This window comes from Gorilla gorilla, chromosome 7 (assembly GCF_029281585.2).
Source record: "Gorilla gorilla gorilla isolate KB3781 chromosome 7, NHGRI_mGorGor1-v2.1_pri, whole genome shotgun sequence".
Lineage (NCBI taxonomy): Eukaryota > Metazoa > Chordata > Mammalia > Primates > Hominidae > Gorilla > Gorilla gorilla.
In genome coordinates this window covers 81,932,768-81,951,507 of record NC_073231.2, presented here as the reverse complement: position 1 = coordinate 81,951,507, position 18,740 = coordinate 81,932,768, and the positions used below count along the sequence as shown (strand labels likewise).

The 18,740-nt window shown below is 33.4% G+C and overlaps 1 long non-coding RNA gene across 1 annotated transcript; it reads left to right on the top strand.

Moving 5' to 3' along the window:
* The first annotated feature begins 274 nt into the window (after positions 1–274).
* Positions 275–17,297, top strand: LOC134759099 (uncharacterized). The gene is made up of 5 exons (XR_010134998.1): positions 275–289; positions 3,863–3,974; positions 10,427–10,591; positions 12,748–12,805; positions 17,128–17,297. It is a non-coding gene; the product is annotated as an uncharacterized lncRNA (long non-coding RNA).
* The last annotated feature ends 1,443 nt before the right edge of the window (positions 17,298–18,740 follow it).

The window sequence follows — 18,740 nt, the reverse complement described above, 5'->3', positions numbered from 1 at the left end:
TTTCTATAAAGTTATAAAGTAATAACATATCATTTTGATAGTGACTTCAGATTCTATTACTACAATGAACAAAAGTCATCAAATCCAAATTTATGTTTGTGTTTATATCTTATGAATATAGTTCTTGTACAAAATACAGTTGCTCAACTCTTGACTTTGCATTTAAAATTTTTTGTTGTTATTGGTTACTTTAACATTTTAGTTATGTGATAATGGAGTTTGCCAACTTGTGAGCACATATGCAGATAGAAGACAATGTAACTCGGAAGAAAAATGCGGTGGACATGGGGTATGTAACAGTTACCCTATTTTTAAATATAGTTATTTTAATCCTTATCAATAACATTTTCAAGGAAAATAATAAGCTAGAGAATTTTCTGATGTAAAAATTTCTTTTAGAAATTGCAGCTAAATAAAGGTAACATATTCTACTATTTTAACATATATATGTGATTTATATTTACAATCAAACTGTTACAGGCCTGAGAAGCAAATAAGGTTTGAACCTTGTACAAAAATACAAAAGTAAACATAATTCTTTATTATAATGTTAGAGTCAGATTACTATAATGTTAGCTTTAGAATTTTGATAATGGATTTAATAAGGATTACACACATGTATTTATATATACACATACACATTACTCATAATTGAGTGTATGTGTATACAAATATATTTATAAACACTCATACACTTAATGTATTTATCTTATACACATTGCTTATAATCTAACTTTTTTTGTGGGAGTAGAGTTTCCTGTTCATCTGTTAAACCCTTTAAAGACTTTATTTCCCTGTATGGATCTTGAAAAGTCAATGAATTTGAAAAATCATTTACTGTTGGTCTTTTGGATAATGTTAAATTTTAATGTAACTATTGCAAATAGTAGTACAAGACACATTGTTGTACAACGACCTTTGCACATTTATCTGATAGTTTAAGTTATTAGCAATGAAATGTGATGATCCAAATATATGCACCACTTAAATATTCATAAGTATCATTATCTTCAAGAAATATCATGACTGTTTTTTTTTTTTTTTGCCACGTATCATATACAGAAATATACACTTCAATATATTCTGGCCAGACTAATTTATCAGTCTGTTAAATACGTTCTGAACATGCTAAATCAATTGTTAATTTGAATTTATTTGATAACTAATAATTGAGTTCTTCAGAATGCATTTGGCTTGCACTTTGGGACCAACGTCTTCTTCCATACTTGCATTTCATATTTATATAGGTATTTCATATTTATATATGTATATATATTTATATGTATATATTCAGAAAAAAGTGACCTATCTGCATGTCTTAGATCAGAATTTTCTCCTAAATTACTTATATATCCTATTACTTAGAGTTTCTTTTCTTATTCTTTATTATTTAATTTTAATTTACTTTGTTACTTAATTTTTTCATAAGCCTATTTCTGGGTTCCCAATTCTGCCGCTGATTGTTTTCTTTTTCTGTTTTATTTTTCACCTTTTAAGTTCAAGGTTGCATGTGCAGGTTTGTTAACATAGGTAAACTTGTGTCTTTGGGGTTTGTTACATAGATTATTTCATCCCCAGGTATTAAGCCTAGTATACATTAGTTATTTTTCCTGATCCTCTCCCTTCTCCAACCCTCCATCCTCCGATAGGCCCCACTATGTATCTTTCCCCTTTATGTGTCCATGTAGTCTCATCGTTTGCTCCCACTTATAAGTGAGAACATGTGGTATTTGTCCCTGCAAAGGAGATGGCATTGTTCTTTTTTATGGCTTCATAGTATTCCATGGTGTATAGTTGTAGGTGTGCAGTCTTATTCCTGAGTTCTCCATGTTGTCCCTTGGTCTATGTGTCCGTTTTTGTACCAGTACTATGCTGTTTTGGTTACTGTAGCTCTGTAGTATAGTTTGAATTCAGGTAGTGTGATGCTTCCAGCTTTGTTCTTTTTGCTTAGGATTGCCTTGGATATTTGGGCTCTTTTTTGGTTTCATATGAATTTTAAAATAGTTTTTTTCTAGTTCTGTGAAGAGTCTCAATGGTAGTTTAATAGGAATAACACTGAATTTGGAAATTGCTTTGGGCAGTATGGCCATTTTTGCAATATTGATTCTTCCTATTCATGAGCATGGAATGTTTTTCCATTTGTTTGTGTCACATCCGATTTATTTGAGCAGCGGTTTGTAATTCTCCTTGTAGAGATTTTTCATCTCCCTAGTTAGCTATATTCCTAAGTGTTTTATTCATTGACAATTGTGATTCCTTGATGTTCATCAATGAAAAAATCCTCAAGAAAATACTGGCAAACCGAATCCAGCAGCAAATCAAAAAGCTTATCCACCGTGATCATCTAGGCTTTATGTCTGGATGCAAGGCTGGTTCAACATACACAAATAAATAAATGTGATTCATCAGATAGACAGAGCTAAAGACAAAAAACACATGATTATCTCAATAGACGCAGAAAAGGCTTTTGATAAAATTCAACATCCATTCATGTTAAAAACACTCAATAAACTAGGTATTGAAGGAACATATCTCATAATAAGAGCCATCTATAACAAACACACAGCCAACATCATACTAAATGGGCAAAAGCTGGAAGCATTCCCCTTGAAAACTGTCACAAGACAAGGATGCCCTTTCTCACCACTCACATTCAATGTAATTTTGAAAGTTCTGGCCAGTGCATTTAGGCAAGAGAATGAAGTAAAGAGCATTCAAATAGGAAGACACGGAGTCAAATTGTCCCTTTTTGCAGAGGACATGATCCTATATCTAGAAAACCCTATAGTCTCAGCCCAAAAGCTTCTTAAAATAATAAACAACTTCAGCAAAGTCTCAGGATACAAAATCGGTAGGAAAATTACTAACATTCCTATACAACAACAGTCAAGCTGAGGGTCAAATCAGAAGTGAACTCCCATTCACAGTTGCCACAAAAAGAATAAAATACCTAGAGATACAGCTAACTAGGGAGGTGATCATTTTCTTATTCATCCACTACATCACATTTAAAATATTTTTTAGTTTTACATATAAATGTTGATATCTGTATCCGAAAGCACACTTCCCCTTTTTTTTTGTTTGCTTGTTTTCATAAAAGTTGGCTCTGATTGCAGCTATTTTACTTAAACCTATCACAATTCAGAATACATTTTTACTTCAATCACAACATAGTTTCTAGCTTCATAATTTCTATGCCTTTCTAGCATAAGGCATTTCAATCGTATCAAGAATGTTATCTAGTTTTATTTCAAAATGCAAGAGACAAGCCCTTGCATTTTGTGGTGGCTCACTTCTGTAATCCCAGCACTTTGGGAGGCAGAGGCGGGTGAATCACCTGAGGTCAAGAGTTCGAGACCAGCCTGGCCAACATGATGAAACCCCATCTCTACTAAAAAGACAAAAATTAGCCAGGCAAGGTGGTGCTGCCTGTAATCCCAGCTACTTGGGAGGCTGAGGCATGAGAATCGCTTGAACCCAGGAGATGGAGGTTGTAGTGAGCCAAGATTATGCCACTGTACTCCAGCCTGGGCAAGAGAGCAAGGGGAAAAAATATAAGAGACAAGAGGAAACCTTTATGATACTTAGGTATTGCATGAATATTTATCATATTAATATTTTTTCACATGAAAATAAAAACTACTTATAATAAATTATACTATATTATTATAATAAATCAAATTATATTATAAATATAAATTATAAAATACTTATAAATGATAATTTATATTATATACAATTAATTATATATTATATTTTATATATTATAAAATTATAATTTACATTAACTGCCACAAATAATTCATTTAATTTTTATGTTGTATATATATAATGCTCTTCTTTTATTTGCTTTTGGTTTTAGTTTTGCAATACTCTGAATAATTGTCAATGTGATGTTGCATATTCTCCTCAAACTTGTAGGCAAGATAGTTCATCACCAGGAGGAAGTATTGATGATGGGTTTTGGATTTTAGGTTAGTCTCTAGATCTATGTTCCAATAGAGGTTTCTGCTCTCAAAGAAATGGTCTACATCTCTGCTGTCCTGTGTGGCTATTGAGCACCTGACGTGGATGGTACAACCAAGGAACTGAAATTTCAACTGTATTTTACTTTAATTTAAATTTATATAACCATTTGTGGCTAGTGGCTGGTATATTGGATAGTGCAGCTCTAGATCGTACTGTCAACCAAACTTTTCTGTACTCTTAATTTTCATCCAGAAGTCACCATTTGAAGAATCCTTTCCTCAGCTTAATTATTAACTGAGGTCCCAAGAGCATTTCTATGTATTTAAACTTCAAAGGACCTGCCAAACCATTTTCCAGAATGGCTGTGTCATTTGACATTCCCACCAATAATATATGAATGACCCAATTTTTTGGCATTCTCACTAACATTAGATAGTATCATTATTTTTTAAGCCATTCTAATAGGAGTATATTAATATCTATTGTCGTTTTAATTGTGCTTCCTTCAGTATGTAATGATGTTAAACATGTTTACTGTGTTTATTTGGTATCTGTATATTCTCTTCAGGGAAAAGTCTATTCATGTATTTTGGCCATTTGTAAAATTGGATTGTTTGTGTTTTTTTAATGTTGCATTTTGAGAAATTTTACATTTTCTAGATACAAGTATTTTTTTTTTTGAGAATAGGTTGCTTCACACTTATTTTCTTCAAGTCTGTAATTTATTTTTTCAGATTAATTATTTTTTAAGTTTTATTTTGATAGGGCATTCTTTTTTCCAGTTTAGGATCATGCTATATTGAACTCTCTGCCTGTCCTAAGTTCTAAAGATTTTTTGCAATGATATTTCTAAAAAATATAGTTCTTTATTTTTCATTTAGTTTCATTATATATTTTGAGTTATTTTTATGAAAGATGGGAGATACTAAGACAACACTAATTTTTTTATTTATGGATGTCCAAGTTTTCCAGCAGCATTTTTTGAAAAAGCTATTACTCATCCATTGAATTTCTTCTCTCACCTATGTCCCAAATATTGGATAGATTTCTGTTGGTGTATTTTTTAATCCTCTCTTCTTAACCTTTGATCTTTGCATCATTTTCTCCACCAGTACCATACTGCTTATTATAGCTATGTCATAATTTTTAACATTGTAAAATAATTCTTTTTCTTCAAAGTCATTGTGCCTACTTTAGAATTTCTCCTTTTCATATGTATTTTAGAATGAGCAGAATAAGCTTATCTATGTTTATAAAATATCTTGCTGTGATTTCGATACAAATTGTACTAAACCTATAGACCATTTTTGGAAGAATTTGCCTCTCTTCTATTATTGAATCTTCTGGTCTATGGACACATGTATCTCCCTGCATTAGTCTGTTATCACACTGCTATAAAGATACTACCTGAGACTGGGTAATTTACCAACAAAAAAGAATTAGTTGACTCACAGTTTCACATGGCTTGGGAGGCCTCAGAAAACTTACAATCATGGTGGATATGATGGGGAAGCAGGCGCCTTCTTCTCAAGACAGGAGGAGAGAGAGAGAGAGAGAGAGAGAGAGAGAGAGAGATTGAGATAAGGGGAAACAGCCACACACTCATCAAGCAACCAGATCTCATGAGAACTCCACCATGAGAACAGCATAAGGGAAACCACCCCCATGATCCAATCACCTCCTACCAGGTCCCTCCCTCCACACATGGGAATTACAATTAGAGATAAGATTTGGTTGGGGACACAGAGCCAAACCATATCACTCCATTTATATAGGTCTTCTTAGATTTATTTCATCAGAATATTGTAACTTTCAAAAATACATGTTTTGTTGTTTCATTATTGAGTACTTCATTTTCTTTAGAGCAATTATAAATGATGTGGTTTTTTTTTGTTTTTAAATTTTCACTTGTTCACTGGAAGTATACAGATATGCAATTCATTTTTGGGTGTTGATCTTGGATTCTGCAACATAATCGAATTCATTTTTAGTTCTGAGGTTTTTTTCTAAGTACCTTCAGATTTCTATGTAGACTATCATGTTATTTTTAAAAACAGATAGTTTTTTTCAATATAAATCCCTTTTATTTCTTATTATATTGGCTAGAATTGAAGTGAGAGTAAAGATTCTAGCTTTAATACTGATTTTAGGAGGAGAATAATTCAGTCTTTTACTATCAAGTCTGATGCTAGCTGTAGGGATTTTGCTTTGTTTTGTTTGGAGATAATCCTTATGAGTTTGAGGAAATTTCTCTCAATACCTAGTTTCTGAGATAGTTTTTTTATATATAGCATTGGGTTTTATGAATGTATTTAGTTTCAATGGCTAGGATCATATGATTTTACCTTTTTGTCTGTTGACATAATGGATTACATGAATTTTGGATACTGAACTAATCTTGACTATCTAAAATAAATTCTTCTTGTCTATAATCTATTATTTTATTGTTAGTAATATTTTTATAAAGATAATATTCTTATTATTGCTTTTATTTTTATTTGGATTATCTATTATTTATTGCACATTACTAAATTTGACTTGTTAATACTTTGTTGAGGATATTTGCATATTTTTTTAAGATAATGGTTTATATCTGTCATTCTTTCTTCACTGTACTGTCTTTATTTTGTTTAGGTATCAGTAATACTAGCCTCACAAAATCAGATGTGAAGTATTTACTTCTATATTCAATATTACTTAAAATTGACAGTATTGCTTTTTAAAGAACATTTTCCAGTTAATTCTTATGGGCCAGTAGATTTCTTTTCAGGGAGTTTTTGAATTTTTAAAAAAATTATTTTTAAATTTAAAGACAAAATTGCATATATTTATCATGTACAACATCTCATGTATTGATCATTTTGGTCATGAGAATATTTTAAATCCGCTCTCTTTGCATTTTTAAGAACACATCTTTATTTTCTTAATACATATATAGCCATTCATAGCATCCATTTCATATTAGCTGAGTTGAGTAGTTTGTACTTTCTGAATAATTGATCTAACTAATTCTTTTCTACTTCTATCAAATACTGAGACAGAAGTTTTAAAAAGCTCCAACCATGATTGTGGATTTATTTCCGTATTTGTTATTTCACTGTATTTTTCATTCCATCTTGAATCTTCATTAATTGCTGCATTCATTGGATTTTAATGTCTTCGTGTGGAATAGCTTCTTTTATTACCTCTGTAATTTATTTCTTCATATTTGTCTTGAAGTCTACTTTATCTGAAAATAACCCTCAGAAGTTATCTTTAACCTGGGGCCCATTAAATCTTTATTTTGTGTACTTTAAAAGTCATATCACAGATTATTTAGAGAAGTAGGAATAAAAGTAGCAAAAACCAGCTTTATAAAATCTTAAATTGAAATTTAAACATAGAAAATCAACTTTTTGGTCTACATTTTTATTGTGTTTCAATATGAATGAGATGAGATTAGTGCACTTGTAAAAGAGATCCCAGTGAAATTCTTCACCCTTTCCACAAGTGAGGTTATAGCAAGAAGATGGCTATCTATGAATGAGGAAGCAGGCCCTGACCACGCAATGTCCCTAGCACCTTGATCTTGGACTTCCTAGCTCCAGAACGGTGAGAAGCACAATTCTGTTGCTTATAAGCCACCAAGTCCATGATATTTTTGTAACAGCAGCCTAAACAGACTAAGATAATTATCATTACAGATTAGAGTCCTGCTTTATGTTTCTTTGGATTTGTCTGATTCATATTGTGTAATGTCTTCTTGTACTGATTTTTAAAAATTATTATGGGCAGTACAGAAAAATCTGAATTCTCACTTGTGTTCAATAATAGCTAAAATAAAAAGACAATTTGTCTTCAAGACTCTTCTGTACCTTCTTGAAAACTGACACATTACTTTGGAAAACAAATTTTGAAAATGAAAGATTTACAAAGAAATAAAAAAGGATCCCAGGAATAAATCCTTTCATATATGGTATAATAATTTTCAACAACACCGACAAGACCATTTGATAGAGAAAGGACAATCTTTTTAAAAAATTGTGTTGGGAAAACTGGATAATCACATGCAAAAGGATGACATTGTACCCATGCTTGTACTATACACAAAAAAATAACTCACAATGGATTCAAGATCTAAAGGTGAGTTTTAAAACTATAAAAATATCAGAAGAAAATACAGGGGGAAATCTTCATGACATTGGATTTGAAAATAATTTCTTGTATATGACATCAAAACCATAGAAAACAAAATAAAAAATAGATAAATTGGAGTTTAATAATTAAGAATTGAGCATTAAAGAACACATTCAACAGAGTAAAAAAGAAATATATGAAATGGGAGAAAATATTTGAAAATTATATATCTGATAAATATCCAGAATATGTCAAAAATTCCTACAGCTCAAAACAATAAAACCCATTAAAAATGGGCCAAGGACTTGAATACAGACATTTCTTCAAAGAAGATATATAGATGACTAATGAGTACATGAAAGAAGATATATAGATGACTAATGAGTACATGAAAGAAGATATATAGATGGCTAATGAGTACATGAAAATATATTTACCATCACTAACCTTTAGAAAAACGCAGGTCAAAACTATAATGAGATAACAATTTTAACCTACTAAAATGGCTAGTATAAAAAAATTTTAAAAAATTGTGTTGACAGGAGTGTGGAAAAATGGAAAGCCTTGCACATAACTGATGGTATGTAAAGTGATCCAGGCTTTGTGGAAAATATTCTAGTGGTTCCTCAAAAAAAGAAACACAGAATTACCATATTAGCCAGCAATTCGCATATACATATAAACCCAAAAGTATTGAAAGCAGAGACACAGACAGATATTTTTGCATCCATTTTCATAGCAGCATTATTTCCAATAGCTAAAATAGCATGGAAATAACCTTTTCTCATACATGAGGCAGTGAAGAATCTTAAAAGCATTGAGCTCTACCATAGTTTAAGGTTGCTGCATATTTGCTTAATTTCAACAGTTTTGCATTGCAATTCATTTCTTATACAAAACATTCTGAATCACTTTTCTTTAGACAAATCACTTTGAATCAAGATCTCATTGGATTGTCTGCCTGTATGTGTGTGTGCATGCATGCAAATGTGTTTTAAAGTTACTGTTTCCTTGTCTTTTTTGATGGTTACTAAATTTATTTTATATTTATATTTATATAAAAATATTTTATAATATTTTGGTGGCAATACTGATTTCTTAATTCATTACATTGATATTTTAGTTGTCTGGTTTATTTTTTTCATTTAACTATATAGATATTTTTGCATAGATTTTTTTTCCTCTCTAATTCTCTTGATACTTATTCATTTTTATGATAATTAGAGAAATATATATTTTTCTAATTAATACAGTCAAAAGTAGAATAATGTCACATTATACAAATAATGTGGAAATTTTCCATAGAAATTTTGCCATTAACTCACTTTAAAATTAGTTCCCAAGTGTGTCAATAATTTTTCATAAAATTATTTTTGAAACAGCTTATATAGTTCTACTTTAAAATTTACTTTTAAATATTTGTAATTTTAACCAACAACTTATAATTGTATATACTTATGAGGTAAGAAGTGATGTTATGACATGTCATGACATGTTATGATATGTTATATATATACATACAATGTGGAATGACTGAATCAAGTTAATTAGCATATCAATCCTATTGAATACTTATCATTTAATCCTCCTATCTAACTAAAACTTTGCATCCTTTGACCAACATCTCATTTTTGCTATGCCCCTAGCCTCTGGTAACCACCATTCTACTTTTTTTATATATGTTTATATTGTGGTTCCATATGAATTTTATAAATTTTTATTTATATGAAATATAGCATTGATATTTTTATAAAAATGTCATTGAATCTGTAGATCACTTTGGGTAGTATGGACATTTAAGCAATATTAATTCTAATTCATGAAGACATGAACATGTGTATTTCTATTTATCCATTATTTCAATTTAAGTACTATCATTTATTAATTTTTAGGATTCACCCTCAGATATGTCAATAATTTTTTATAAAATTATTTTGAAACAGTTTTTTTGCTCCATTTTTAATCTGAAGAACACCTTATTAGATAACATTAAGTTAATGTGTTACATGTAGCCGTTCACAGAAGGGAATATGTTAGAATATGATAGATTAGAATATATCATGTAAATAAAGATTAAATATAGCTAAAAGTTTAAAACTAAATTTGTCAATAATATTGTATATTGCCAATGGCTGTATATTGCCAAAGATATGTGTAAGTGTACTGAGTTGACATAAATATATAATGCACTTTGGGGCACAGTTATAGAAGATTACAAAACACTTTTAAATTCAAATTTATGTATTTATTCTATAACTGTATTTGAATTTCAAATTTTAAAATTCAAATCAGCAGTATGCTTTAAATATCATATTTGTAAAAGTCACTCTTATGTTTTCAGGAAAAAGTACACCCTTGTTTGTGAAATGACATGCTGTTCCTCATAAAAATTGCCTTTAATCAGTTGCTACATTTTTCTACCTTTCCTCATTTTAACTTCCATCATTGGTCTTAAATGGAACAAAATGAAGGGATTTTGGCACTGAGCAAAAAGTGTAAGTGGAAGGTAAGTAAACTTGTTATTTTTTATATTTAATTTTACAAAAGGACTATGGGAAGAATTTGAGTATAAATTTAAATATTACAAATAGGAATTTTGAGAAGGATTGGGTTAATGTTTAGAAAAACTGAATGAGATATTGAATAAGAAGGTCTTACTATATACCAAAGTTTCTTTTCAGATTTTGGGCAGTTAGGTGTTCTAACGTATTCTTACAGGGCAAGGAACAACTGAAGCTGCTCAGTAAATCCTCATTGCCTTTCAAATAGAAAGCCCATATTGGGGCGGGGCATGGTGGCTCACGCCTGTAATCCCGGCACTTGGGAGGCCGAGGAGGGTGGATCACGAGGTCAGGAGTTTGAGACCAGCCTGGCCAGCATGATGAAACCCTGTCTCTTAAAAATACAAAAAATGAGAAGGGCGTGGTGGCACATGCCTGTAGTCCCGGCTACTTGGGAGGCTGAGGCAGGAGAATTGCTTGAACCACAGGCAGAGGGTGCAGTGAGCCGAGATCATGCCACGGCACTCCAGAGTGAGACTCCGTCTCCAAAAAAAAAATAAATAAATAAGAGCCACATTGGCTGAAATTGTTTGAGGATGTTCTTTGGATTTCCCAGACAACCCCATTTTTCATGCATTGACAGTCATTTGTATCAAGGATATCAATAGAGACAGTTGGGGAAGCAACTTTTGTGAATGGAATATGTAGAAGGTAAGAAAATAAAACGGGAAATGAGGGAGAGAAAGCAGATAGGGAACTGCACTTTGTGCACAATTAATATTCTTCAATGGTTTCTAAAATTATAACAAAGGTTTTTGCAGTTATTTTCTTTGCTGTAACATCATTACATACTCAGTAAATATTTAGGGACACAAGAATACGGATAATAAGGATAATAAGTGGATTTCTGTTTCTCACAGGTGAAGATGAAGATTAAATAATGATATAGAATTTCTACTAACACCTCTGTTTGCAAACTAGATAATTTTATGTATCAACAAGTTAGCAGTAGCTAGCAGTTTAAAGTAATTGCAAAAACCGTAATTACTTTTGCACCAACCTAATAAATTCAGAGTAATATTCTGGATTTTTTGGAAGACACATAATTATCAAATTGTTATAAATTAACTTAATTGAATGATAGCTAGCATAAGTCTTCTTGTGCTCTTAAGACATCTTGGAAATATGCGAATAGTTACTATAAGTAAATATGAGTAATGGAAAAAATGTTATAATAAGAGATTAGTGGTTACAAATGACAAAATCTGTTCAAGCAGCCTCTTTTACAACCATAAGTGGTTTCAAGGCTGCAAGGGTAAGAAACTAACTAGAGTTGAAGCACAAAAGACAGTAATGAACTGGATGGTCAGGAACTAGGTCATTTCATCCATTACTGATTGACATTACCCCTTCTTGTCCCTGTCTATTCTCTTTATATTGACTGCTCTGGCTTTGACTTGGCCCAATACCTCTATCTCAACCCTTTCTATATTCACTTCCAAACAAAATAACAATAATCTTAGTCAATGTCTTTTAGTTAATATTCTCTGGAGACAGAAGAAAATAACAGTGCAAGGGCACCAAAATTCATCCTGTATTCTACCTGGATTTACAATCCTGAGTTAGTTGTTCAAAACTTATCTTAAGAAAAAAACGGAGGCTTTATAAATACCACAAAATGAAACTAAATGTATCTGAAAGACACAGAGGCCTCATTAAGGGCCTCATTAATGAAAGAGAAATTATAGTCCAAATAGTTATTTACATAGTTATTAGTAGAAATACTATAACTGTGTAAATGGTAAGGTAAGAATTTGAAGATGCGCACTTATATATCTCTTCAACTGTGGAGAGGCATTATCATAGATATATTAGTATCTCATTCCATCTTCCATGTAGACAGGATAGAAAAAAATAATAGTTTAAAAAAGTCTTAAGACCTTTAAAAGTTAGACCTACATTAGATAAAAGCCAAACACAAAAATATATGCTCTCTGAGAGGTATATGGAAAGCAAAGTGGATATTGGTACCTACTAATTAACTATCACAAATGTAGCTTTTTTACTCTTCTTGATTTTGCTTAAGATTTTGCTTCTTGATTTTACAATGGCTATTAACCCTAAAACCAATGTTAATCTCTTTTATATGGTTCTACATCAGAAGACAGCAGTAGTAGCAGCAACAGTAACAGCAGTAGTGACAGCAACCAGTCATAGAGGTAAGTGATATAATTCATAATATATAGATATTTAAAGTTTTTTAACAATACCTTAGTATGAGAAAGCTATTATTCCCATATTTTATTATCCCAACTTCTACATTTTAATATCATATGCTAAGCAAAGACTAAAGTATTTTATGTTATTATTGTTTTATGCTTATTTGGAAATATTTTAATGTAACTGATATTAGCCAGATATTTATAAAAAATATTTTTGTATTAAGAAGTGACTTCCAAATTATTTTACATACATTCTTAGAGTATTTATGAATAATCATATTTCCTGCTCCTTCATTTAAGATTCTAATGTGTTTAGAAATTGGTAGATCTAATTGATTTACACAGAGTGTTTCCCTATATTTACATTTTTTCCTTAATAACACTACATTGGTATTATTATCCTTATTTTAGGAATAAGAATATGGATGTAAAGAATTTAAATAATTCTTCATATGTATAGAGTTTTAGTGAGTTTTGCACTGGCGTTTAACTTAAAGCAATCAAACTCTAGAGTAGAAGCTTACAATCTTAAAACATATAGCCTGATATGTGGCTAGGGATAAGGAATAGAATACACATGGATTGAGGACCTAGTTGATGCTAAGCAAAATGCTAAGTATACTCTCCCTCTGAGGCAGAAAGACAATTATTTATTTACTATGAAATGGCTTGAAATAGGCATATGTATGTACTATTCAAATTCATATGTGTAGAAAAATAATAAAGTTTGATGTTAGGCCTATTACTGGCAGTAAATTGAAAAGTTCAAAAATTCAATCTAGAGCAAGATCAAGATTTCATCCAATTATTTATCTCCCATTCCTTCATATCAGACTTTGAGTAATAATTATGTCCATGGGTCTCTATTTCCTTATCTGCCACCAAATAAAACCTTTATAACTTGTAACCTCAGTGTAAAAATTTTATTCATGCCTAGACCAATCTCTACAACCTCCTTAAAAACTTTATTAGAAGCCCATGTCTTACCTGAGGATTCTGGCACTTGGCTACTGCCTTCTTCTCATGTCCTTCAATCAGAATCTCACCATCCTGCTGCGTGTCTTCACCTGAACTCCCTACCACCACCATCGGCCAACCACAGTCATTTTCTCCTAGAGCTTACCGTTTCCCTGATTTCTTCCAACTCATAAGTCATAAATGCAATATCTTGCTTTCCTTTTTTCCTCTTTTCACAGCTTCCTTCTGCCAACAGTACCTTCTGGTTGCATTGAAGTCTTGCCTCAATAATTTGAGATAGAGGGTTAGGCTATCAGTCCATAAATAATAGACATATAAGTTGATGATATAGTAAATTGAAACATTATTAATCATATACAAAAGATTATAGCAGTAAGGATGAGTGGGGGAGTTGCTGTTGAGGAAGGTATTGGATAACAATTTCACGTATTTTTTCTCTCAATAAGTCCTATAGCACAAGTGATTTGTAAGCAAATAATCTGAAGGAGGTGAAATAGTTACTCAGTTTTGATCATTGAAAGGAGTTACCTGAGTTCAAAGGATGAACTCACAAAAAGCTTTTATTTAAATGCAAAGGGTACAGTGTAGCAAGAGAGAGTGCAGGCAAGCATTGGGGGTCAGGAAGACAAGGGGCTCCAAGGTTCCTTATTGTAGATTTTAAACAGCCCATTAACAATCCCAATGCCTTTTTCTCAACAAAAAGTCAAAAACAGATACCCAGGCTTTCCTAGAGATAAAGATTGAGTTTTTCCATTCTAGCTGTAAATCAAATCTATCCTACAGAGGCATGGAATTGGCAGAATTACTCATGCATATATCTAGGCAGTATATTTCCAAGCACATGAATGATATGATACAAAATAAGTTGGGAAAGTTTGAAGAATACCAAAGATGTCAGTCCACCCGGAGCAGAGTTACTAAGAGGGCTATAGTTGTGGTTAGATCAGAGAAGTAACACCATGGAGGATCTTGGAGCTTTTGGAGTCCGTCTCTGTTTTACTTTGAGTGAAAGGAAGGAATTACTGAATAGTTCAGATTCCAGCCACATGGCCTTACTCTTTAAAAGGCTGACTTGTTGAAAACTGTCTGTATGATCACAAGAGTAGAAGTAGAGAAAATACTGCAATAATACATGAGAGAAAAGATAGTACTTCAAACCAGGAGTGGTAAGGATAATCTTATGGATAAAATTTGAAGGTGACTTAGCAGAATGCATTGACTGGATGCAGAATGTAAGAAAAAGTGCTTAAATAATATGTCTATTGATGTAAAGCATGAAAACAGCAAGGCTAAAATGTAAAACTAGGCCTGTTTCTAGAATGTGGGCTTTTCGTACTTTTTAAAAGTCATTTGCAAGTCTATGAATACTGAGATATAAAAAAAAATAGGTAACCGTGAGCCAAGACAAGTAACTGGTATGCCACAATAAGGATTTTCAATGTTTTTCTGTATGAGCAAGAACATAAAGTACTTTTGAGGTTGTAAGAGAGATCTGGCATGACATGTTTTGCATTTCCCTATTTCATTGGGATAAAGTAGGCAGAATGGATTCTGTCAGAACTGCAGACTGGTGAAGCAGCTAAGAGACTACTGAGTGCACAGGAAAGGTGTGATGAGGGCAGGATTAAAGAGGAGGAAAAGCACAAAAATATTTTCAGGAATATGGCAGAGGCAGAATCTGTTGGATTGGTTACTGAATGGATATATTTGGATTAGAATAAAAGAGAGAACTACAAAGACCTCTACTTTTCTGGCAGAATGGATAGTGACACCTTTTACCAATTGTTGCAGGAAGTCAGGGACCCTGAATGGAGGGACCGGCTGGGGCCATGGCAGAGGAACATAAATTGTGAAGATTTCATGGACATTTATCAGTTCCCAAATAATACTTTATAATTTTTTAGGCCTGTCTTTACTTTAATTTCTTAATCCTGTTACCTTCATAAACTGAGAATGTATGTCACCTCAGGACCACTGTGATAATTGTGTTAACTGTAAAAATTGATTGTAAAACATGTGTGTTTGAACAATATGAAATCAGTGCACCTTGAAAAAGAACAGAATAACAGTGATTTTTAGGGAACAAGGGAAGACAACCGTAAGGTCTGACTGGCTGCAGGGTCTGGCAAAAAGAGCCATATTTTTTATCCTGCAGAGAGCCTGTAAATGGACTTGTAAGTAGGAGAGATATCACTAAATTCTTTTCCTAGCAAGGGATGTTAATATTAATAACCTGGGAAAGGAATGCATTCCTTGGGGGGAGGGAGGGGTGCAGTCTATAAAGGGCCGCTCTGGGAGTGTCTGTCTTATGTGGTTGAAATAAGAACTGAGATACGCCCTGGTCTCCTGCAGTACCCTCAGGCTTATTAGGGTGGGGAAAAACTCCGCCCTGGTAAATTTGTGCTCAGACCAGTTCTCTGCTCTCGAATCCTGTTTTCTGTTGTTTAAGACGTTTATCAAGACAATACGTGCACAGCTGAACATAGACTCTTATCAGTAGTTCTGTTTTGCCTTTTGTCCTGTTCCCTCAGAAGCATGTGATCTTTGTTCTGCTTTTTGCCCTTTGAAGCATGTGATCTTTGTACCTACTCCCTGTTTTACACCCCCTCCTCTTTTGAAACCCTTAATAAAAACTTGCTGGTCTGAGACTCAGGCAGTCATCATGGTCCTACCGATATGTGATGTCACCCCTGGAGGCCCAGATGTAAAATTCCCCTCTTTGTACTCTTTCTCTTTATTTCTCAGCCAGCCGACACTTATGGAAAATAGAAAGAACCTACGTTGAAATATTGGGGGCGGGTTCCCCCGATAACCAATGACATACTGTATAGTAGGGAAAGAACTGTCTTAGGTTGGGGTGAGGAAGTGGAGGGGAGTGAATGATGATTATGGTTTTGAACGTGTATATGTGGAAACCTGTTGGAAATGCACTGAGGGCTTTTGAAAATTCTCTCCCTCTGCAGATACATATATAATAGAGAAATTAATAGGAATGCTTTTGTATTTCTTCACAGGTTTACATTGCTCTTTCCCCCTCTGTTTTCTTGTTGGTGATTTCCATTTATTGATGTAAATTTAGAGACCATGTTAATGAAACCTGTGTGACTACCAATTTATAACATTTACTTTTAATGTGGCTATCACAAATTATTCATGAATAAGGAACTTTGCTTTATGAATGTCCTGAATATCAGGCACAAATTATTAATACAACAGTATAGCAAGCAGTGTCTTATTTGACTAATTAATTGCTATACCTGTAGTTGCATTATAAAAGTAGACAACTTTTATCAACAATGAAAATTTAACATTTCTATTTTTCTATATTTCTTTTACAACAGTAACTACATGATAATATCAAAAGCCATAAGATAGAGAAAGGATATTACCAAGAAATTTACCATTAACTGGCTTGATTCAACAATGAAAACAAAAATCACCTTTTTTCTCCTTTCATTATGGCTTAAAGCTTTCAATTGCACAAACAAAATAAATTATATGACAGGAAGTATGCAAGCGTGTGTCTATTTATTATTCTACCTGCCATGAATCTTTAAGTAGGAAAAAACCACTTTTGCTCTTTTTCACCCAGAAACCTGTTGTCACGCGCATCCGTGTGAAGAGACCACCAAGCAGGCTTTGTGTGAGCAATAAAGCTTTTTAATCACCTGGGTGCAGGCAGGTTGAGTCTGAAAAAGGCATCAGCAAAGGGAGATGGGGTGGGGCAGTCTTATAGGATTTGAGTAGGTAGTGGAAAATAACAGTCAAAGGGGGTTTTTCTCTTGCAGGCAGGGGCAGAGGTTACAAGGTGCTCGGTGGGGAGCTTCTGATATTCATTGTACAAGAGAAAGAATTTCACAAGGTCAATTGATCAGTTAGGGTGGGGCAGGAACAAATCACAATGGTGGAATGTCATCAGTTAAGGCAGGAACCAGCCATTTTCACTTATTCTGTGGTTCTTCAGTTGCCTCAGGCCATCTGGATGTATACGTCCAGGTTTGAGCTCAGAGGCCTGACACCTGTTACATCCTAAACTGAAAACTTTCAGATTCTTCAGATGCCCACGGTCATGCTGACTGCTCCCATCTCAAGAGAGGACACCAATAGCCACACCTCCAATAGTTCATGATTCCCCTGCCCTGTCTGTTCCAGGCATTAGGATACCGAGTGGAAGAATTGCTAGATATTCACTCACATAGCCCCCAGATAGTCACTAGTATCCCTTCTACTTTAAAGAAATTGCTCAAACTGAGTTTGAGGTCATAGTACCATCAGGTACGTATGCTTCGTTGGCCCTGTATAAACTGGTCTGGAAGATTTCTCTGTCCTTTGAGAAAACTCAAACTTGCTGCTCTATCTTCCCTGAAGTTGGGCATTTCTGGGTAAGATTTTCTTGCCTCGGTCTCCCCTCCCATCCACCTCTTGCTAAGATGGGGGCACTTCTACATATCGCAGAGCATTACACATGGGTTAGGGATCCATCAGCCCACCTGGAGTCCAGTTAGGACCTACAGAGTCTTCATCACAAACCAAGATGCTCCTCAGACAGGGGTGGAGGAACCTCACCACAGAGGTCCAGAGTTTCCTATTCCAAATATCCATCAACTGAAAAATGGGTAAAAAAAATGTGGTATATCCAAACAATGGAATATTATTCAGCCCTAAAAAGGAATGAAGCACTGACACTGCTTCAATGTACAACATGATTGGTCCTTGAAACCATTATGCTAAGTGAATAAAGCCAGTCACAAACATCAGATATTTACATGTGTATTTGAAGAAGCCTCATTGTCTGGGGTAAGTACCAAGGTTCTTGGTCTCATGGCCAAGGAGATGGAGGTTGTGGACACACACACACAGACACAGACACACACACACACACACACACAGATACAGACACACACACACACACACACACACACACACACACACACACAGAGGGAGTTTGGAGCAG